At 45.8% G+C, this 23,045-nt stretch overlaps 1 long non-coding RNA gene across 2 annotated transcripts; it reads right to left on the bottom strand.

Moving 5' to 3' along the window:
* Positions 1–6,560: 6,560 nt before the first annotated feature.
* On the bottom strand, positions 6,561–22,997 carry LOC137853940 (uncharacterized). Of its 2 annotated transcripts, XR_011094843.1 has the most exons (6): positions 22,084–22,997; positions 16,088–16,172; positions 13,650–15,532; positions 12,803–12,886; positions 12,049–12,204; positions 6,561–11,910 (listed from the first exon to the last, which is right to left on the bottom strand). It is a non-coding gene; the product is annotated as an uncharacterized lncRNA (long non-coding RNA). The 2 variants fall into 2 exon arrangements; XR_011094842.1 differs by lacking the exons at positions 6,561–11,910; positions 12,049–12,204; positions 12,803–12,886; positions 13,650–15,532; positions 16,088–16,172 and adding an exon at positions 17,113–18,466.
* Between the last annotated feature and the right edge of the window lie 48 nt (positions 22,998–23,045).

Here is a 23,045-nt window from a genome sequence, read left to right as displayed (position 1 = left end):
TCTCTAAATAGCACGGAGGGGAAGAGAGGAAGCACAGCACAGAGGGAAGGGGCAGCTTGAGGGGACGGTCAACTTGAAAAGGAAACAAAAACCACGTTCTTCACGTGGCAGCAAAAGCTTGTCAGTACTCTGGCACCTAAAACCAGAAGACTCCAAACCTTGGCTCAGCTGTGGCTTAGCCTAGCAGGCATCTCCTCTTGATGCCTCGGCTTTCAACAGTAAATCCCCTTTCAGCCTACAGGTCTCCTTCAGGGTACGCCTATGAGGAGCTCCCTCTTGGCAGCAGGGAGGTGTTTGGTGCTGTCAGTAAGATGCAGACATTCCTCTGTCCTGCCTGAAGGGCTCCATTCAACAGGCCTACTTCCTTAATGCTCACAAGAGTAAGTTCTTTAGAAGCCAGCTGGATTTTTCGCTTTGTTTTAAAACCCAGTCACTCAGTTGTGCAAGAGCTTAGCAGTTAGAGTACTCAAAAAAAAAAAAATCTGAAACTAGTTAAACAACTTGTTCAAAAGACCAATTCAAATTCACAGCAGCCTTAGGAGGGGGTCATAGCATCAGGACGACCTCGGCTTGGAGGGCACACGTAGCTTTCTAACCATGTTGAAGAAGCTGCTCCATTTCGTGCAAGTCAGACACGGAGCATGAAGCACTTTTGCTATGGGCTAGGAAATTATCCACAAGCTTCGTTCCAGCCTCCACTCCAAAGGCTGTTTAATATAAAGCACATTAAGCGAACACAGAAGTAAGCCACATTTCTCTCAGTCTCGCAACTGTCGGGCTCGCAACTTGCTTTCTTCTGTGTCACAGCCTCTGTTTTAGGAACTGTTTCTCTAACCACTAAGCAAGTGAATCAGACTCACTCTTTCCAATCGACAGCCCAGTGATCTGGCTGGTAAAAGGAGTGAACTGAATCCCTGGCTTTCACGGTTACAATCGTCTTAATTGGAGATTCACCAGAGGAAAAAGAAAACAAAAAGCCACCTCTAAGTACATTCTGAATGAAAGGCTTAGGCTCTGCCCTTCTCTTCTTTTAAGAAGAGAAGAAGAAAGCCTGTCATACCCTAAATTCCAGAATCGGAAGAAGCGATTTCATTCTACTGCAGTTCTGTGCCCAGGTCTGGAAGCGTTGCTCCTTCACGTTAGTTTTTAGTCATTACTATTTACATATTTACTAATGAGACAGCTCCTACTTTGTGTGCTTTAGCTCCAGTTACGTGTGCTCAGCTCCCGCAGCCCCACGACCTGCCTAGCCAGAGCACCACACACACAGCTGCGGCTTCCACCACTGCTGCCAGAGGCCAAAAACTTAGGCAAGGCTGTCCTGCACGCCGCAGCATCCAAATAGCTCGAAAGGTTATAAATAGAGAACCAAAATAAGTAGGAGCTTACATTAACTCTGGCGCTCCTCTAATAGGGGAAAGGAAAAAAAATAAACCGCTCGTCTCTCTTATTCAGGTGCAGTCCTGGAAAAGGGCAAATACCCTCACCTCTTCTAAAGGTAATGGGAATTGATGGCGTTCATCACAGGACTGGATGTCATACCGAGCAAGTCCAGTACGTCTGAAAAACACCCTAGGTCTGTATACGAAAAAAAATCACCCTCATGGAAAAACCATTCTGTTTCCATAACTAGATCTGTAATTAACATGCAAATTACTTATTCGCATAAATGAAGAACTATCCCCTTCTGGCTTCTGTAATTTTATAGACTGAACACGGCAGAGACTCCAATTTATAAAAAGTGATGTTCTTCTGTAAGCAACTCTGTTTTCATTATACTGAAATAGTGGGAAAGTAATAAGGACTACATGAAGTCATACCAACCAAGAAATTTACTACAGCAGGGTTTCTGTTCGTAAGTTTAAGGCGGTTTGTGTTTTTGCTTTATACCAGGGCCTGACACTAAGTTAATAAGCCTTTTATTGAGATTCAAAAGCTATTACATTACACACATCTTCCTCTACTTACAATTGCTAACCTACTCTGAGGCCCAGGATTAAATTTTACGCTTCGCTGACAGAAAATAGAATCCTAAATCAGCAATCCACACGTAATTGTTAATTTCCCCACTTGTTTCTTACGGTCACAGTACCTGTTTTCTTCCTTACCGTGGCCTTACTTCAAACTTCCACATTTTTAAACCTAGCACGGAGCTTCAGTTCAGGCTTATGAAGTAACTCATTTTCTTTAAATTTAATCTTTGCTAAACTTTCCCAGTTACCCACATCAGGAAGGTTTATTAAATTTCAAACAGAATGACGGCAAATAATCCCAAGGAAAGTATCACAGGATCATAGTTCTCTTAAATCCATAAGAAAAGTTGTACTAATAGCAGCAAGAAGCAGCGGCAGGTTCCAGGAGACAAAGTACCAGACTTGTAGCCAGAATAACTGGTTTCCTCTCTATTTTGTTCTCACCTGGTCTTCTAGGTGACCTTGTGCAAATCACTATCCCCACAGCACAGTTTTCCCATCAGAAAAAGCGAATTGAACTCATTTGCAAAGCTGACTGGAAGCTCCCAGTGAAACACACTAGGAGTTAAACATATATTCCCCTGTCTGCAGATGTATTTGCCTTAGATAGCATTCCTTTATCCCATTATGCATCACCAGCAGCACAAGGTTGCTTTTACTTTCTAAACACACTCGCGTTGTTCTTCAAGAAAGGCTTTAGGCTACTGCCTTACTTCTCATCACGCGCTTGATCCATTTCCACCGCTGCTGTATCTACTCTGATGGAGCATGTTTAACACTTACGTTAATAAATTGTGTCAGAAGTTGCTGCTGAGAATGAAAGGGGAAAACCAGAGCAGCGAGCCAGTTATGAATGAACAGAGACTCCTTCCGCAGACCCTTGCGGGAGTGACTTTGTCCATAATGGTGCAAACATTTCCTCCCATGACTGGCTGCGGGAACCGGTCCTCACCAAAACCCAGCGGGCTTTCACCTGGAATATGAAGTAACTGTGCAAAGCCCTGGTGCGCTACACGCTAGCGGAGCGCAGAAAGGCCGCGCTGGCTACCAGGGGCACGGCGCTCCTCAGCCCGGGTGCCCTTTGCCCACTGCCCTGTGCCATGGCGGGGCTCAGCCGGGCAACTCTGAAGATGCAATTTAGCAGCGAGAGGCTTCGCTGCTGCTCCTAGCACACCACAGACGGCGGAACGAGCCTGGTCCGGGGGGGCAGCGCACACACACACACACACACACACACACACACACACCCCAATTACTCCCCGGCAGCAGCAGGCTGGCGGGCAGGGGCAGGAAGCAGCGGGTGCGCGTCCAGCCCCCGGGGCTGTGCACTCAGAGCTCTTCCCGCACGGCCGGGGCGTCACTGACCGAAACACGAGGGGGGAGGGAAAAATAAATAAAAAAAAAAAGGGGGAAAGAGGAAAAAATGAGGGGGATGGGGGGGACACGGCACGACCCAGCCCTGCCGCGCACCGGCATAAGGAGGGCATGAATCGTTAAAAAAGGCAATAATTAAAAAAAAATAAGGGCAGGAGGGTGCGAGGAGGGGCAGGGGGCACGCTACCGACTGGCGCTCACCTTCCTGCCGCCGCCGGCCAGCGCGGCGCTGCCGCCCGAGTACATGTAGTAGGCGATGCCCAGCACCCAGAGGAAGGCGAAGCACAGCAGCAGCCGGGACCTGCGCCGCATCCTCCTCTTCTTCTTCCTCTTCCTCCTCCTCCCCGCCCCGGGCCACCAGGAACCGGGCAGCAGCCGCCCGCCGCTCCCGCCGCCCGCCGCCGCCGCCGCGCAGGGTCAGGGGGCAGAGGGCGAGCGCCCGCCCCCCGGCCAATCCCGCGCCGCCCGGCCCCGCGGGGGGCGGCACAGGGCGGGGAGAGGCGGGGCGGGGCGGGGGGAGCGGCGTCGCCATGGTTGCAGCACGCCGGGAAGCCGCCGCCGCCTCCCCCCCCCCTCTCCCCTCCTCTCCCCTCAGTGTGGGGGTCCCCGGGGTGTTGCCTGGTGGGGCTGCGCTGCTGATGTGGGGTCGCCTGGGTGGTCGTGGCAAAAAGCAGGGCGCAAAAGTCAAAAGGGAAGAGGGTGATGGTTAAAAAGCACCACACGATTAGCACCACGTCATTAACCCTAATGGTTAAGGAACATCACAACTGTATCTGTGGTACCCACTCAAAGCTGAACATCACAGAATTATCACAGAATTTCTAGGTTGGAAGAGACCTCAAGATCATCGAGTCCCACCTCTGACCTAACGCTAACAGTCCCCACTAAACCATATCCCTAAGCTCTACATCTAAACATCTTTTGAAGACTTCCAGGGATGGTGACTCCACCACTTCCCTGGGCAGCCTGTTCCAATGTCTAACAACCCTTTCAGTAAAGAAGCTCTTCCTAAGATCCAACCTAAAACTCCCCTGGCGCAACTTAAGCCCATTCCCCCTTGTCCTGTCACCAGGCACGTAGGAGAACAGGCCAACCCCCACCTCGCTGCAGCCTCCTTTAAGGTACCTGTAGAGAGCGATAAGGTCACTCCGGAGCCTCCTCTTCTCCAGGCTGAACAAGCCCAGCTCCCTCAGCCGCTCCTCGTAGGACTTGTTCTCCAGGCCCCTCACCAGCTTCGTCGCCCTTCTTTGGACCCGTTCAAGCACCACGATGTCCTTCTTGTAGTGAGGGGCCCAAAACTGAACACAGTACTCAAGGTGCGGCCTCACCAGAGCCGAGTACAGGGGGGTACGCCTGAGTTTAAAGCTGTTCTCCACCATCTCACCGTGTTTTCCCAACAAGCTGTTTGATCACTACCCGTTTTGACCAAACCCCACCTTTCTCTGCCCCATGCCAACGCCAGGCCTCCCCCTCTGCACCGACAGCCTCTCTACAGGTCTGGACTCCAGACCATGCCAGGGTGGTGTCAGCATGGGCCTGGTGCTGGACCTGGTGGCAATTCCGCTGTGTTATCAGGAAAAAGATCCAGCAGCCCAAAGAAATGGCATCAGGAGCTCACCTGCTCACCAGCACGGTTGCTCTGCTGACAATCCCCCCAGGGAGGTGAGCTGTCAGAGGGCTGGCACAGCCTGGGCAGATGTTGTCTGGTATGCAAAGGTTTCGGTGAATAACCACATGCCTTCCTACCTGCCAGGGCCGCGACAGAAAGAAGAGATGGACAAAAAGGCAAACGAAGAAATCCGAGAGAAGTACTCCTTCAGGAAGTGCAAAAATAGAGAGGTCTTTCTTCAGCACAAATGACTCTTCCAATAAACTCATCTTTGTGATTCTTGGTTCTGGAGGGAGCTGGAGAGAGACACCCAATTTGTGCAAAACACAAGTTTTGGAATCAAACCACTGGCATCTATTGAAGTGAGGTACACTGGAGAGTAAGGGCTGCCAGGAGACACGCAGATGTTCTGGATGAGATTTTTTGATTCATCCAAAGCATGTTTGATGCAAGGGAGCAACAGTAACTGCAAAAGCCTTTGTCTAAAAAGACACACACACACACACACCACCCCAAAGGCTAAATTTTCATTAGCAACATTTTCTATGTAATTTGGAGCAGGCTCAGCAGCCCAAGACTGTCAACAAGCTGATAAACTCCAGCCTGTTAAGCTCTGCCATCAGCTTTTAGAAGCGGCTTCCTGCTGCTGGGGGACTCCTTCATCAGGCAGATCTGCTGGGGGAGAGGGTGCCCTTCCTCCCATGGCTCCACACAGAAAACATCACACACCCAGCTGTGTAAAGTGCTCGTTCTGGAGCCATAATCCCATTTAACCTTACAAATTCTGCAGGCCACTTACTCTTTAAATGCCTCGCAAAGCCTACAGAATCTTTTCTTGCCCTTTACACAGCCTAAAAGATCTTGAGACGGCCTTCAAAGGTCTTCCTGAAGCCTCAGGTATTTTCACTGATTTTAGCAATGTGCTTAGATAGATTTTTCCCTTTCCAGCAAAATTAACCAGCCATGCATGTACAGAAAATCCTTCTGTAGCTGCACACTTCACAAGCTTACCGAAATAATCCACTGCACATGCTCAATCACAGTTTTCAAAGGTTTATAACTCAGCCAAATCAAAACTAATTTCCTCTTGAACAAGCAAAGGCACATCTACTTTAAAGGAAGGCTACTTCCGTGTCAGAGTTCACTTGTCAGCCGTCTGCTGATAAAGTTGCAGAAATGCTCAAGAAAGGCCGTAAGGATCTATTTAGCTGAAAGAACACTTTTTAATTGTTGTTGTCTTTGACTCTTTTGATATTCTGAACTGGCTGAACCAGTTTCGTTCAGATCCTTCCAAAATATTCACATTTGGACAAAGTCCAAAGCCAGAAGATTTCATCCTGAAGTATTTTTATTTCAGAGACCACAGGAAGCACAGAAGTTTAGAATGGAAAATGTTATATAGCTTTAACTCTAGGAAAAGCTGCCTGTTCTGTTACGCCACATTCGCATGCACATACTTCTTTGCCTCAAAAGTCTTAACATGTTTAGTCAGCAAAGCAAAACTGAAAAAAAAAAATCAACCCAACCATTTCAATTAAAGCAAGAAAGTCAAGAAAAAAAAAAAAAAAAGACATTTTTTTTAAATGTTTTTTTTTCCAGTGCATTTCAGAAGAAAATATTAGCATATTTTAAGAGCAGCATTGCTAGAATGAATCACAGATTATAAATGTTTCTGTATCAACCACAGCACTTTAAACAAAAGAGAGATCAATCATGTGAGAGTGCAAATAGGGGTGACATTTGCAGAAGGAATCATCAAAACTTTTCCTTTGATCTGTAATGCGGACACCTAGATTCAATAGGCTAAATTCTGATCCAGTTGGCTAGGCTGCAAACCAGAGGTTAGCTCGCTGTATTTGTTTGAGAGCAGGCATAAAAACAGGTACAGCCCAGATCAGAGTCTAGTTCAGGGTGTCAGTGTTCATTTTCTTGTAAGTAAAGAGCACAAAAATTGCTCATCCTTTTCTGGAGTTAAAGGACCTAGTCAGAGGTAAATGAATCCTCCAGCAGTGGGAACGGAAAGTAGTCCTCACCTTTAGGAATAAGTGAGTCAGTTCCTTACTCATGCAAGCAATCTTGCACTTGGAAAGACAGGAATGAGGATTTTCAGATCAGGACTAAAACTCAGAAAATAGGTTTGAAAGACTTTAAAAGGCCCCAATTCCAATCATGCTGTCTGGAACCTCTTTGATATACAGAAGCTGATGTGTTACTGATCCATTGCAGATTATAGTTTTTCAAAACCATGCGGTTATGTCAGAAAGTATATCACTCCTCTCTCAAGAAACTCATTAGTAGGATGTGTTATGACACAGGAACCACACATTAGCATGAAATTTAAAATACATCTGCAGGGATATAGGTTTATTAGTACATTGAGAGCTTGGGCTGAATACCCAGCCTGAGCTGCGCTTGTGTTTGTATTGAAAGAATTGCATTTGTAGCGAAAGATCCTGATCCTGCAAACATTTATGCAAATGTTTAACTTCATTCAGTGCATATTCCCATCGGAGTCAGTCGGACTACTCAGATGTTTAAAATTATATGCTCATGGCTGAGTACTTGCAGGATTAAAGGTTAAGTGCAGCTAGCAGGTCTGAAAATCTATGTGGGTGTTTTGCAATTCCTCACTGCACAGTGGTAACAATGAGAAACAGCCTACCTCCTCAGCTAAAGACTTGGGAGTCAACATGTCCTTTCCCATCTGTTTAGATGCCAAGAACTATGTTTGTTTAATTTTTCAGCACAGTTTCTGATGCTACCCAGAGTAGGCAGACGTGCTGGCAATAGCATTCTAGAGTGGCTCACTTCCAGAAAATCTTTCAACCCTCCAAGAGTGTTATTTGAGCTGTTAAAACCCCAAGTAGCAAATACTGTATCATGCACATTTTACCTTGAAAACTGTGTGTCATCCTGCCTGACCACGGAGCGTGCCGTGCAAGGTCTGAATGCGTTTGGGCCTGTTAGAGCTAAAGTTACCTCATCCCAGACTTCGATATTGATAAGGCAGCATCTTTGGTTTTAAAGCACGAAGCAAGGACTCTTTCCCCTGGTAGCAGGGTTTTTTTTGTGCTGTTTCCCCACCAGAGATCAATCGACGCATTATGTCACGCAATGCAGATACAGCAAACGCCGTATTTTCTTTCACAGGCTTCCAGGATCAGCTTAAGCCCATGTGCTCCCAAGGCAAACGATCCAAATCTGGAAGTCCTTCCTCCCTATTAAAGTTGAAGGTTCAACATTCCTTGCAGTTTTTTGGTTTTATGAACAGAGGAAACGGATCCTTTTCCTAGGGTGGTGAAGACAAAGAAAGAACAACTCAGCCTTTGGTCGGCCTCCTGCTAAAGATGGCAGCAGCCAGCACAAACTACTGTCCCACTGCCAGCGATTCTTCCTGAGCTGAGTCACTTAGCGGGTTGCACTGAACTTCAGCAGCACAAAACAAACCTCTTGTGGCATTCTGGAGGCTGATGATCAGATTTCAAAATGTGATATGGCTCAGAAGCATCTCTCGCAGGGGGGTGATGATAGATGGAAGAGAGAATCAGCTGTGGAGAGAGCCTTGCTGAAACAATGACCTCACCTTTGATTGAGGTAATTTGATCCCCGTTCGCTGCGTTTATCTGAATTCTTAAGGTCATGCCGGATTCCTCACTGCTGCCAGGAGTGGTAAAGACTGATGATCTATGGTCTGAGACAGGGCAGGAAATTCCATCCTCTCCTCTCCAGCACGACTGCATCGTGGTGGTGTGCAGCCATAGCAATGTAAGGCATTTGAGTCTAGGGGTAAATACTGAGTGCTAATGCATAGTACAGCAGCCTATTTTTGAGCGACAAAGATGAATATGAACACATCACACAATGGCTCTGTAATCTCAGTTGGTGCTTTATCTGTTCAAACTCATAATCCAGATCAGTAAGGCTACAGTCAAGTAATGTGAGGCTATCTATCTGTGATACAACAAAGCACAGAAACTGATGCTAAATTAGCCTACAGTAAGATTCCTGGAGACGAAGAATGAGATTTCCCCCAGTCAAAGTGTTCTGCCAGAAGCGGTTTTTGCTTATCTCTCTAAATAAAGTCTTTCCTAGCTATTGGAACCATCATCAGCTAAGCACAGGAAATGTGAGGGAATGAGGGGAAAAAAGAAAGATAAAATGGAAAGATGAATGATAGAATTGTGTTAGGAAGGGAGCTGAGTGTACGAGGAAGCCATATAGAGCTTTTTCTTCCAAAGTTACCGGGCCGTATTCAGACTATCTGTGTGCAGCACCTGAAGTGAGAAGAACAGTAAGTGATTCAGATGGCCAGGTCCCCAGGATGTCAGACCCTGGCTTCTTGTACAGACGGCTGGGAGAAAGTGATGCTTAACAAGTACTTAACCTAGGTATTGTAAATGCTTCTCTTCTGTGACTGTACGTGATCCAGCAGGGCAGCCAGAGAAGACCTTTCCTTGCTATACAATACTTCAGTTTCAGCTGGAAAGTGGAAAACATCTCCTTACTTCTTCCCCACTTCCCTTGCAGTAGGTGTTAAAGAAAGTGCTTTCAGCCTAAGCCACTGAAAGCAGGTCTCCCATTTCCTGGAGAAGCATCCTAAATCACTGACAGTGAGTTACTTCCAGAGGTGCCGTAGCAGACAAGCTGAATACAGCTCAGATGGTTTTGATTCACTTTATATATATATATATATATATATATATATATATTCTTCACATTCTTCTGTGTTCACAGTGCTGGCTCCCACTCAGATGCACACAGTGCAGCCCATGCCTCAAAACCAGCGTGCTGCCTGTAGCAAGTTACCCCTGCTACCCATCCTGGTGCACAGTCCAGCCTGATGTCAGCAGTGGTGCTCACCTCCAGGACTCCTCCAAGCCTGGTGAAGGACTCCACTGCACACACTCCTGCCCTACCACCATGTCTGCTTTTTGCATTACAACCATGGCTAAACAAAGAACCCCCAGTGATGCATTTTTATCAGCACTATAGGTTGTACTCCCAGATATTGCTCAAGAATATTTTACGTTGTGGAATTAAAAGTAGTATTTTCACACAGCACACATTATCACTAAACAGATTACTTTATCATGTTCTTTTGCAAATTTGCCAATTTGTAAACTGTTGTTTGGATCCCACAGTCATTATAACAAATTACACAGGTCTTCTGTATCACACTCAAGAGCATATTTCATGTAAGGAAGAAAAGAGATGCTCACAGCTATTTTGGTTCACATACCCTCTAGAAGTTGTATATTGATTTCTCCCAAATATAATTTTTCAGTACGTTGGAACAGACAGTAAATAGGCTCACTCACCACAGGGGAAGGAAATTGACCCCCTTGTAGCCTTTATGACCCTTTTGGCTTCAAACCTTTATCATCATCTGTTGAAATCACGAAATACATTGTTTCTGAAAAGAGGGCCAAAACCAACAAATCAGGAGAAATTACTTTTACAGCATTCCACTTCCAGCAGAGGTAGCCAGATCCACCCTCTGTGTAACACTCCTGAACCATAATGAACTTGGCCCCAGTGCCTATTACACGAAATAATTTAAAAGAGAAACTGCGATCGCACCAGAGAGACCATGTATTTTCCATGCCCTTTGTTCTTTCAAGAGTTTCAGGTAGAGTAGCAAGTGTTTTCCTCCAAGAAGGCAAACAGCCAACAGAAGACCTTTCTGTCATGTTTCTGTAAGCTGAAGGTGTGCAGGTTTGTGAACTGAGGTGAAGATCTTTTTTTTTTCATTCTACTGCAGTATCCTCCACTGATGTCTCAGGCTTTCTGAACTATTGCTGAGCTGAGAGACACATGCACCACATGGAGAGGTGGCCATATAATGATTTTAGTTTCACTTGCAAACTTCCAGTGCATGCAGGTACAAATGAGGCCTTCACTACCAAAATAATATTTTTGGCATCAGAAAATCCCCAGCAAGGTCATTCCTTCTTTAAGTCTGAGAGAAAGAGACTTTGATTGCCATCTCATGTGCACTGGTGTAAACTAGGAGTAACTCTGCAGAAGGCCACGTATCTGTGACAGGGAGAAACTGGTGGAAGTGGAGAAACAGAACCAGCTTTCCCGGGGAGAGGGAGAAGAGGAGGGGAGACTCAGAAGAGAGGGCATGCCTTCTGCTTGGGTACACACAGGCATATCCTGATTGTGGTGGGACAGCCCAGCACAAGGGACATGTCTTCCCACTGCACCAGCAGAAGCGCTACCTCTAACCAGTAGAGCCTCTGCCAAGCCCAGCATTTCCGCACCTAAAGCCTGATCTCTCTGAGTCATCTGCCCTTTCGGGCTCACGCCTGCTCCGTGGCCTGGAGCAGCTCAGACCCAGAGCTCCTGCTGACGAGAGCGCAGAGCGGTGCGAAGCTGCACACGCCGCACCTGAAGGCAAGGATCCCGTCAGGAAGGGGCTCGTGTCACAGCACGCTAGCCAGGCACACACCTACACACCACGGGGAAACCCTGAACTCAAGAAATAACTCCCTTGGCTCCTGCCCTTCCCCAGGGCTCTGTGAAGCCACTGTTAGAGGATTTCAGCCAGAACAAAAGCAGCATCCTCCGTGCTTGGGTGTCATGGTTTTCCTACTCTCTGATGAGATCTTGGCAGGGGCTGGATGCAATGGGAAGCCTCACCTGCTGCAGAACCACTGTCAGCTTTATCTCCCGCTTCCTTGTTTCTGTTTCAGCTTGTTAACTTCGCAAATTTCATCTTTCTTCCTGGCAAGCAGAGTCCTTTTTAAAGTCAACGAAGGGCAGTGCATTTTCTTGCTGCAATTAATCACATGCTTTCTGGCATGTGACTAAATAACAATAATTAACCCAGCAGCTGGAGTTTTCCTGGGCTGGATCATGATGCTCTGTGCTGGCTCTCCATAGTGTTTGCTTGCTCTTAGTTTGTCTACACTCCTTTCTTGGCCAGCCTACCTTCAGGCATACCATGTGCTTGAGTAACAATAATAAACAGGAAAAAATGAGGCAGTTCTTACAATTATTATTTTAGTTAGATTTTCTGCTCCAAAAGCCAAGAAAACATCAGCAGGCCCAATACACCCATGAGAGCTGGTTTTTAACGATACTCACTAAAACATTGAGTTGTTGTATAGCTGTATCAAAGAATTTGATGGGACACCAAATACATTCAGGATCCCACTGGTACTTCAGCTGCTGGATTTGATCAGCCACAAGCTCGTATCATTGCTCATGAAGGGAGAGAGAGGAAAGATGGGGAGTTTCCATCTGAAAGACACGAACAGATTCAGATCTCACATACTTAGCAGGGTCAGTCAGTCTTTCAGTTCTTAAAAATTGCACAGCTCTGCTGCACAGAAAAAATAAAAAGCTCAAAATGGAGTGCCAGGAGAAGTCCTGATAGGGCTCTGTACTGTGTTGGTGACAGAGCCCTGGCACAGGCTGCCCAGAGAGGCTGTGGGGTCTCCTCCTTTGAGATCTTCAGGAGCTGCCTGGACATGGCCCTGGGCAGCCTACCCTGGGTGTCCCTGCTGGAGCAGGGGTTGGACCAGGCGAGCTCCAGAGGTCCCTGCCAGCCTCAACTCTTCTGAGATCCTGTGATTTTGTGACTCCTGCAGCCCACTGCCGTGGCCTAGGAAGCAGGGTCCTGGTGGGAACTTGAGGTAATAGCTGATACACATCTGAAAGGAGTCGGTGTGCTTCTGACAGCCAAAGAAATGAAAAACCAAAGGGCTCACATCTACACACACACTAAATTCACCAAAACCAACCAAGCAACCAACCAGTAAAAAAGAAACCTCAATCCCCCCACAAAAAAAACAACCAAAACAAAACCATATGCAATTGAAATTTACTGTGTTTTCACCTCATCATTCCCTTTGGCTCTCCAGGCATAAAAACAACCCCACATAGGAAAAACAGCATCAGGTAAAGGCAGGATGAGCACCTTCTGGAAGCAAAAAGATTTGTTTTGTCAACTGATTACACAGATGGGAAAATCATCTGAGTAGTGGCAAAGTTGACGACGGTTTAGGCAACATCCCAAAGGCTAGTGAAAGTATTCTCTTCATTCAGTGCTTCTTGACATTTCCCCAGAGAGCAAGTTCACAAACTGTGCATTTTTGAGTTCAGACAACATCTCCTAGACTTGTCAAAAGTACAGATGCCACAATTGCCAACCCAGGGCTGTAAGACTTACAGAAGTATTGCTTTTTTGTTGCCTTTTTTTTTTTTTTTTTTTAAGAGATGGCTCTTGTAACATCTTGACTTCTGAGCAAGATGAATTCTGTCACTGTGCCAATTCTTTGCACTAGGCAATGGAGGGCAAAGATAAGGTTTCAGATGTGTCCCACTTATACGTCAAAATACTGCAACACTGACAAGTATTTTAGTGCTGTATATTCCCTGAATACTAAACTTCTCTCTAGTTGTATCTTGTGCTGTACAATATGGCTCCTTTCATACTTCTGTTTACCAGCATCCATTTTCATTTGCAGTTAGGCTGGTAGGGGAAGAAAGCCCCTCACAAAAATTATGATTACGTTTTTCCAATCTTTACTCCTCTACGTAGCACGTGTGAACTATCCACACAAGTAGGGATTAGAAGTCATAGAGCTAAGATATACTTACACCTTTTTCACCCCAAAGTGTTCTTTATCAAAGCTTAACTCACTATTTATCTTTGCAGGGTTTAAAAACGAATGTTTTATTACCTGGTTTGGTACCTTCTTGCCATCCTCAGAGATGATGGAGTGGAGAGTGCACTTATAAAATTTGCGGATGACACCAAGGTGGGAGTGGATGTAAGTACCTCAGAAGATGGGATCAGAATTCAAATTATCTCAAGACATTAGAGAAATATTCCCAAACTAGCAAGACAGAATTTAGTAACAACGTGTACAAAGCACTCCATGAAAAAAAAAAGATGAAAGATCAAACGTACAAATATAAAATGCAAAATCACAGACAAGGTGGAAGGACTGCAAAAAAAGAACGTGAGAGCTACAGCAGGACTCAAAGCAAATACAAGCAAACCAGGTAAATCTCCTGAGAGGCAAATATCATATGGAGATGTATTATTACATGAGCACCATATGCAACAGGGATTTATTCGGCTCTGCAAGGCACCGGTCTTCACCCAGCTGGAGAACTGGATCTAGTTCTGGGTGACTTTAAAAAGGAGCACCAAGAATATAAGAGATTTAGGGAATGTAACCTATCAGAAACAGCTCGGGTTGGTCCCTCTAGAAGCTCCGAAGGGAGATTTGATAATAGTTCACCAGCAGGTGAAAGATTGTCCAAGAAAGGACAAGGACCAGTTATTCCCTTTGAACACTTCTCAAGAAAGAATTAACTAGACCCTGCATAATGGCAGATTTAAGTTAGATATTGGCCAAAAATCCAAGGCTGGCTTCTAATCCTTAGGGGGACTGGGAGCTCTCTGCTACTGGAGGATTTTAGGAGGAGATCTGGCAGTGCTACAGGTATATTTGATCCCACTTGGAGCAGGGACATAGGCTCAGTGGTTTCATCCAGCGTCTCAGCTTTCTTAATCTTATCTTATCCATCCAACTCCTTTTTATTTTCAGCTGCACACAACTGAAGCTTAGCTGCAGGTGCTTTTCTGTCTCTTCAACACTTCGGCAGTTATGAATTCAGGATCACGCTCTTGTGGACAAGATGGGAGTGCTCTCATCACCTAACTCTGCTCCCTGTTTTCATACGTAGGTGAGTGTTGTGAGGGGGTTGCTTTTCCCCTTCTTTCCCCAGCACACTGCACATACTCACAGCTATGTGGCATGGGTACAGCTGAGTGCCCATGAAGACCCTCTGGCTCCAATCACTACCCGCTGAAGACAGAGCCTGAGCAGCTGGGATGCTGCAGCCCCCAGCCTGGCCCATGGGCTGCTGTGTAGGTACTGTGTGAGCCCTCAGCTGCTGTGAGACCTGAAACCCTGCCTGCCAGACCCAAGAAGTGAGGATTTCACAGGATTATTCCACTTCATCCCCTGTAAGCTGCTGGGCAAGGAGTTTTGTAAAACAGATATCTCTGCCAGAGCCTGAAAACCCAGCACCCCCTCAAACAAATTCCTCCTCTCCCACTGCACTACAGACCTGTAACAGATTACAGTTACCTGGAGGAAAGGACCAGGCTTGTTCCTCCCTGCAGCACAAGAACATGGGAGAGCCTGTGCAGCGAGGAAATGAAGATGCCACCATCCCCTCACCTGCTGCCTGTCTTAGTGGCAGGGAGTAGCTTGAGCGATGGTTTTCTGGGTCTCTGCTGTGTGCCGCAGACTGTGGTGCAGTATCACCGTGTGCGAGATAACTTTAAATTATGAGAAACAGTTTAGCTGCAGGAGGAAGGAGCACCATGCAGGCTGATTTGCCCTGTTTCACAGTGGCTCTTACAAATGATTTTGTTCGCGGCCCCCAGAACCCCAGCAATGCAATTAGCACAGAGCATAAAACTGGATGGCAACCTCAGGAGTGCGAGCGGTGCGAGTAAAGAGACTGAAGATCTTCCTTGCATCTCCTGCAGTGCGTTTGTTATGGTTGGAGAATATCCTCCCCAGGCCATGACAGACAGCCAAACCTGTGTGAAGAGGTAGTAAAGAGAAACGTAGAAGTTTTCCCACAGTAATTCTTTTTCCTGGGCAAATAAATAAATAAATGCAATTGTCTGCATTTTCAGAAAGCTTTTTTAGTTCAGAAAAAGGCTTTAAGTCAGAAAAACAGAAGGAGCCTGGTGGAACTCTAACTTGCTCATTACATGCTGTTGGGCTTCAGAGACATCAGAGAGCAGTAGCAGGAGAAGTCACTGCACAGTGCACACAGGTGAGCCTTAAGCCACCAGGGAAAAGCACAAGAAAACCTCTGGAGAGGGAGATTCACACCTGCACTCCTGTGCAGACCATTCAGCCACCCCCAGACCTGCCCAGTCTCCAGCCTCTCAAACATGCTGCAGAGAGAAAAAAATCAAAATTTCTTTCCACAGCATCCTGGCATCAGCCTCCCTACAGGAACATGAATTTGTCTCTTCTGTTGCACTTTCTCAGCCATCCAATACTCCGCCTGCCTCACCTTCTTGCTCCCTCCTCTCAAGCAGCCCGTTGCTCTGCAGAGCACCCCCCTGGGTTCATTGGCTTACCCAGACAGCAAGGTGTTGTGGATAACAACAACAAAGTCTGGCTCTCCATGCTTTTTACTTCCATTCACAGTTGATTTTTCCCATCCTATAAATTCAACATGCCGTTATTAACATTTTTAACCTCCTTTAATATCTTCCTTTTTATCCTTCTTTTCACAGCTCATCATTTTTCTAGTTTCTTTCTTCCCATTCCCCAAATTCCCTCCCAGCTTCCCCTAAGAAAAATGAACTCTCAGTAAAATCCTTTTTTTTTTTTTTTTTTTAAACCAGTCTCTTCCCCATTCCTTCTCTTCCAGCTCCATTCTCTAATTTATCCTTTCTTCTGCTTTTCTTACTGCACCCGGGGATGCGTTTCCTCAGCTCTTTGCTGATCTATTTGCTTATACATTAACTGCTTTTGGCTGACGTCCTCACAGAAGCCGTCACGTTTCCTATCGGTTCCCAGATTTGACTCATGCCCCTGGAGCTGGGACGAGTCCAGCTGCAGCTGATGTGCCACCTAGGCTTAAGCCAGCTCAGTTTGAACGGCAGCAGGACTACAGCCATGCAGGGTGTAATACGGACTGCGAGGGCTGCTCAGCACCCTGCAGAGCCCACGTAGAAATAATCTTCCCCCAGGAAGACTGGGACCCTTCACAGCCCCTTGGTGAGCAATGTCTAGGGGTGTGAGAAGGAAGAGGGTAATGAAGGGTAACTTGTTTTGGCGAACAGCTCTCATTACCAAAAGCCCTGATCATGTGCTATTCATGTCCATGAGAAGTTTGTTTTTGTGTTCAAAGGAATAAGAGAAGCCTTGTGGCGTTGGCTTCTGATAAGATACAGCACGCAAGAAGGGGGATGAAAAATGAGAGAAAATAAAAGGGAAAGCAGGTCGGTGTGGTTTAGGAATGAGGTTCTGGAGTTCCCACTGGTGCTGATTTAAGTCCCAGTTTCTCAGCAAGGCCAGATCCCCTAAGGTGCTTGAATGTAGAGCTAGCAAATGAAACAAAGAAGAGGTTGGTACTTAATACACCCGTGTGAAACCCTTTGATGGTAAGCCCTGAAGATAAGGGAGGGAAACTCAGACTCACCAGAGCACAACACGCCAGTTTAACTTGGCTGAGAGTCAGGCACTGTATGCTTTTCCTTCGCAGTGTACAAAACTGAGTGCATTGGCAATGCTCAATAAATAAATAACGATAACAAAATTTGAAGCATAACCAAAAAGATACAAGGAAATGACTTCCGTATGGGATTCCCATAGATACAGGTCATTGCCTTCAGTACAGCGAAATATACTTCCCTTGTAAGCTTATAGCAAAGCAACTATCACTTTTAACCAAATATTCCAGAGCAATAAAAACAACAACCTGTGACTGTGATAGGTCAAATAGTGTATAAGTTATCAGGCAGATTATAGTGCAGGTCCATGAAGCAAACTGGTGGTGTTCTGGGGATAATGAGTGAAGCATTAAAGATATCTGAATTCTTCCCTTAACATACAGTCCAACCTTTGCATCATGATGACCTGCCAGACTTGCCTACAGTGTACCACTTGTTATTTGTGAGAGAGGACTGGGGGAAAATAAAAAGGCTGGATGAGTGCAAAAGGCACAAAAGCCTTGATGGAACAACATCAGTCTCAGAAATTGTCCTTTCTTCTCCTGCTGTTCAGAAATGCTGCAGTGAAGCAAGGGATTTCTAGTCACAGGGTACTGACAAGGGAGATTTTTCTGTGGATTGGTACTTTTCTTTTGAACATGAGCGTAAGGCACAAAAGAAAAAGCTGCAGTAATAAAGCGCTGTTCAATGGGTGATAGATAAATGACTCGGGGCTACGGATGAGCAGGTGAACGCCAGCTGTTTCACTCTGGTATTAAGTGCATCTCACATCGCAAATCAGTACCTTGGACTGGGAGCTACTCGCCGTCGATACACATCTCGGCTGTTTGAACTCAGACACTGCAGGCAGGCGCTCAGGGCCACTGCCCTCTCTGATGCCAGCAGAAGCATTGCTGTGTTGGAGCAAGCACCCGGCCATCCCCATAGCTTGGCCTCTGACCTCCAGCTGTGACCAGAGTGGCACAAAGCACAAGACATCCCTGCGGACTCAGCCAGGCTCCCGAGCCCCTCAACACACGCTTCGAAGGGCGATCCCAATGACTTGCAATTGTCATGGACTCATGCTTACTCCTACCAGAGATAAGGGAGATTTCCCACAGAATTCATCTGGGAGTAGGATAAAACCACAAGATCATATCATCCCTGCTGCTGTGATAATGAAATATTGTGTAGCTGTTATTAATACTGCATCCAGACGGGAATCACATGGGCAAACGTCTCTGAATCAAATACATTTAAATCAGTTTTAAGGCATATCATCAAGTGCCAGAAGAAAACCTGTAATGAAGGAATAGAGAAATAAAGAGGATTAGAAATGATAAGACACTTGTGCATAGGCCAGGTCTGTGCACGAGGAGCACAGTTTTAGTCTTCGGAAAATACACTTAGGAAATACCGAGCCATGTATTAGTGTCTAATAAATATTTACTCAGAACAGTTGACTGCACTTCACAAACAAAGTGAGATTTTCATGAATGAGTTAGAGAAATTTATTCTGTATGTAACAGAGCAAAAAGTACAAAAGCCATCTGCTGGAAAAGCACTTGTTAGTGGGTCTTGTCTTCCATCTCTCCACAGAGAGGAATGTTTACCCCCACTGCTTATAGTGCAGGTTTCCTTTAGATGTTTCCTGACATGCCCACCCTGCTCACGTAAAAGCCACCACCTGGATAACCAGAAGACGTGGATTCTCAGAAAGGGAGTTTCCACCAGGTGAGAATAGCTTCTGGACAGGGGACAGGACCAGGGATCTTCTAGGTGAAGACCACCAGCTCTTTCCAAAAAGCCTGTGCACCAGCAGAGAGGCTGTCTGACAGCACCCGCCCATCAGAGGTGAGTCCCACCTGTGCCAGGACACGTCCCACCAGCCCAGGAGGGCTGGGATGGGAAACACGGAGCTGGAAGAAAGTTGGCTCCAGGGCTTGCAGCACGTGGCTTTTCAGCATGGTTTGCAATGTGGGGTCAGACCAAAGTGAACCAGAATGAATTAGAGGTTTTGTGAAACAAGTATCAGCCCCTGTAATGCATTTTCCTGAAATATTTTGTTTGACTTGAAATAAAGTAACTTGTTTCCATCTCAAATTATGCCATCCTTTAATAGGAATAATAATAAAGGAGATTTCCACAGGCTTCCCCAAGCAAAACATTCAACTTTAAAACCACAAACACAAGGTGTTTTGAAATCTTTGATTTGAAAATTTGACTGAAATTCAGGAATAGCTTGGCTCTCTTCCACAGGTTCCATGATGTTCCAAGCAAAAAATTTACTACTTCTGGAAGAACTGCACCTCACTGTATCTGCACCCACTCTTCCCCTCCACGCATCAGAGGCTCGTAGCACACACTGCTGGGGGCTATGACGATGGGTGCCAAAAACTTCCCCATTCTGGTTGTGATGAGCAGCTAGTGGTTTGGGGGACAGTATTCAAATGGACCTCTCAAACAAACATTTGATTTAAACGTACTTAAAAAATATGAGACCAGTCCCCTGCTGCGATGTTCTGAACATGCAGTTTCCAACAGCAAAACTAGCATTTTTGTACCACCACCCCCCAACACTCCACAGTGCTTTCTTCTGTCTGAACTGGCTGACTTTGACCCATATAAATAGCAGTGCAGCAGTAACAAATGCTGTGTTATCACTGTCATTCTATCTCAAAACACAAACACAAGATTGTCAGTTTTACTTCACTATCAGTATACCTCTATATTTTAGTCAAATCTGCACAGTTCTTTCAGAAGTGATTTTGAGGCCTTTTTTTATGCCTTTTTATGTTACACATGCATGGGGAATCATCAAAGTGCTCTTTACTGAGCTGAGGGTCTGCCACCCAGGTATAAAAGTAGATCTAAAAGATTCAAATGGGAAGGTTTAAGTACTGTTTACAACCTGAAACCTGCAAGAAGCAGGGGAAAAAAGAAAAAAAACAGTAAAATTTGCTTGTTAAACAATATCTGACTCCGCTTAAAATTCACTGCAGCTGTCAAGTTTGTGGGCAGAAGAACGCGTGGTCAGGTAGGGTGCTGCTGGCAGCTGAAGGCTCTGCTCAGCTGAGGAGGGGGCTCTGGCTCCTGCTCCTCTGCTCACGCTGGCAGCTCGAGAGTGGAGCCCCCCACCGATGCGTTGCACCATCGGTAACGGCAGCTTCAGAAAATGGGAATCCTGACTGACCCTAAATATAGGTTCTGTTTGAAAAATCCCTTCCTCAGCAAAACTGGATGTCTCGGAGGACGGGTAATGGAATCACCATCCTCGGCAATTACCAAAAATTGGTGCTGTTTGACAGCATCCTTTTTGTGATCGCACACCCCAAGGAACAGCAGCAGCGAGCCCATTCCATGCCTTCTGCCAACGCGCCATCACTTCACTGGTGTCGCTCCAGACTCCTTCACGTCTGCTCGCCCAAGCAAAACAGCAGTGAGTTCAGATTCAATTATAGGTATTTTATAGTCTGGGAACTCGCAGGTTATTAGCAGGCAAGTTTTTATTTGTACAGATCCCAGCTACAGTCATACATGGAAATTCCACCCGTAAGCACTCTCAGATCATTCCTCTAACATGAATTTTTGCGCTTGCTAACAGTAAAATTACTCACAGAAAGAGGTCAAACGTACAGGTGACTGTTTCCCTTAGCATGTGGGTGCTCAGATTGTGGTAATCACTGTGGCCATAGGTCCTTAGCCAGGATGGTTTTACTGCTTTTGCATTAAATATCTGTCTCTTGCCTGAATGTGTACAACCTTTGTATGACTGCAAATCACCGATTGCATGCATGCAATAATATGCACGCCCTCCTCTTTCCAGTGGTTGAATTTAAGAGTCTTAATATGCAGTCTACTTGTTTGATTTGGTAAATTAGAGAAGAACAAGACTGTGTCTGAAGTGCAATAGGACAAGTAATCACATCCCAGCCTATTCGAACAATGCTGTGCCTAAATATATATGGAGTGTTTTGACAGAATAACGCACGCGTATACACACACATGCACAGAGACAGACAGGACGATATGTCATTTATATGTATGTGTACATACCCATATGTACATATAGAGAGAATATTTCAAAACTGAAAAGGAGATTTAGTCACGCAGCTTCCCGATGCTAACTGATACTGTATATCTGCATACACTGCTGGTACTGCAAAAAAAGCCATCTGCACTTGCACTGTATAGCAATTTTTAGTCATATTTCCCATGGAAATAATGATTTATGAAATCATCTCTTTCTGCATGCTTGCTCTCCTTGTAATCCCAAACCTTTTTAGCAGCTTCAGCTACACCTGGAGCTAACTTATTTCTTACAGAATCCATGAAAATAGGCATCCAGACAGAGGAGAAAGCCACTATCTGTATCATGCTGATGTAAAGGATGTAATATGAACTTATCCTCATCTTAACCCACAGAATCTGCAAGAGACAGCAAATTTAAAAGTCTAGCAATCCTAGGAAAGTTTAAATGGGAACTTTCATTCAGCCACCAGACCCAAGCGGATGGGACTGGCTGTCTTCATCAGTTCCAGTGCTCATGGCACTACTTTGTTTCTGCTGATCTGAAGGAGGTTGTTTCTCCATCCATTTCTGGCTTGGACCTTCAGCAAATTCATTTATCCTGTACAACCATGCTTCTACCCAACATTTTTTCTGTTTGTGAGGAGCTGAATGACTCACTTCCAGATTGTGGGTGAGTGACATATATATTTATGTCAGAAGGAATTAGACCAGTGCTTAACTGATGGAGGAAAAATTGGTCCGAGTATATGGATGACTTCTGGATTTGGCAGCTAGAGAGGAATTAAGCAATACAAGAAATTTCAAGTTTGTTTTTCTTGTTCCACATCCTGAACCTTATTTAGTCCCTTCCCAAAGGCATAGAGGTTAATAAAAATGATACACACCTTAGCAAAGCTTGTCCGCCAAGAAGGGACAGGTAGGTTTAGAGTCCCCACGAAACAGTCGAGAATCTCAGCTGAACTGGAGACTTACAAATCCTGGAGTCCGTCCCAGATGATGATGGGAGGAAGATGGTTTCTTATTTCCAGCTCTTCTGGGGCTCCTGACCAAAACCCGGACCAGACCAGAACAGTACCGTATGAATTGGCTCCTGCACGGCAATTTCCATGCTCTGTCCTCCTGGAGAGGCAGAGGCAGGAGCTATCTGGGCATGGGTGCTCATGAGCAGGTCATGGTACCAAAGAGCTGCCCAGGAATTTATACAGCAAGTGGCTTTAATTGTGGATCTCTAAACTTGCTGAGGGTTAGGCACCTGTGCCTCTGAAGAGCCCTCCCAGTGGAGCAAATCATGCACTTCCACGCTGCATAAACACTACCATATTGTGGACTGTGCATGCAATGGTAGGATAGAGCTCATTGGGATTCAAGTCACCTCATTCCCATTAATCATGTTAATAATTGAAAACATATGTTCAGCTTGAAAGCACAGCAAGAGAGTTAGGCAACCCTACACGGAAGCACATCGTTACCTAATTCAGATGATACTCGTTAGCGTACCCTTGCCAACCTCAGATAGAAAATCCTCCCACCCTCATCAGCTGCAGTGTCTGCTGTTAACTTCTAATCCAGCCTGACAAAATCCTTCCCTGGGTGCTCATTTCACCTCAGGAACTCCTCTTCAGTTGGGTCTGAACCTTCTCCCACCGCAGGGATGTGTCTGCAGAATCATGCCTCTGGTCGTGGTTGGCAGGAGCCAACACCAGTCCTCCTCACCTGCTGGTGAAGCCCTGTCTGGCTTAGACCAAAAGGTGAAATGAGATATAGAAAGGCTGGTTAAAGAGTGAGCTTCAGCTTTAGGAATGTGCTACTCTTGACTTGAGTGCCTGGTTCAGGCCTGGGTCCCCTC

The sequence above is a fragment of the Anas acuta genome, chromosome 3 (genome assembly GCF_963932015.1).
Source record: "Anas acuta chromosome 3, bAnaAcu1.1, whole genome shotgun sequence".
Lineage (NCBI taxonomy): Eukaryota > Metazoa > Chordata > Aves > Anseriformes > Anatidae > Anas > Anas acuta.
This window is presented reverse-complemented; position numbering and strand designations above follow the sequence as displayed.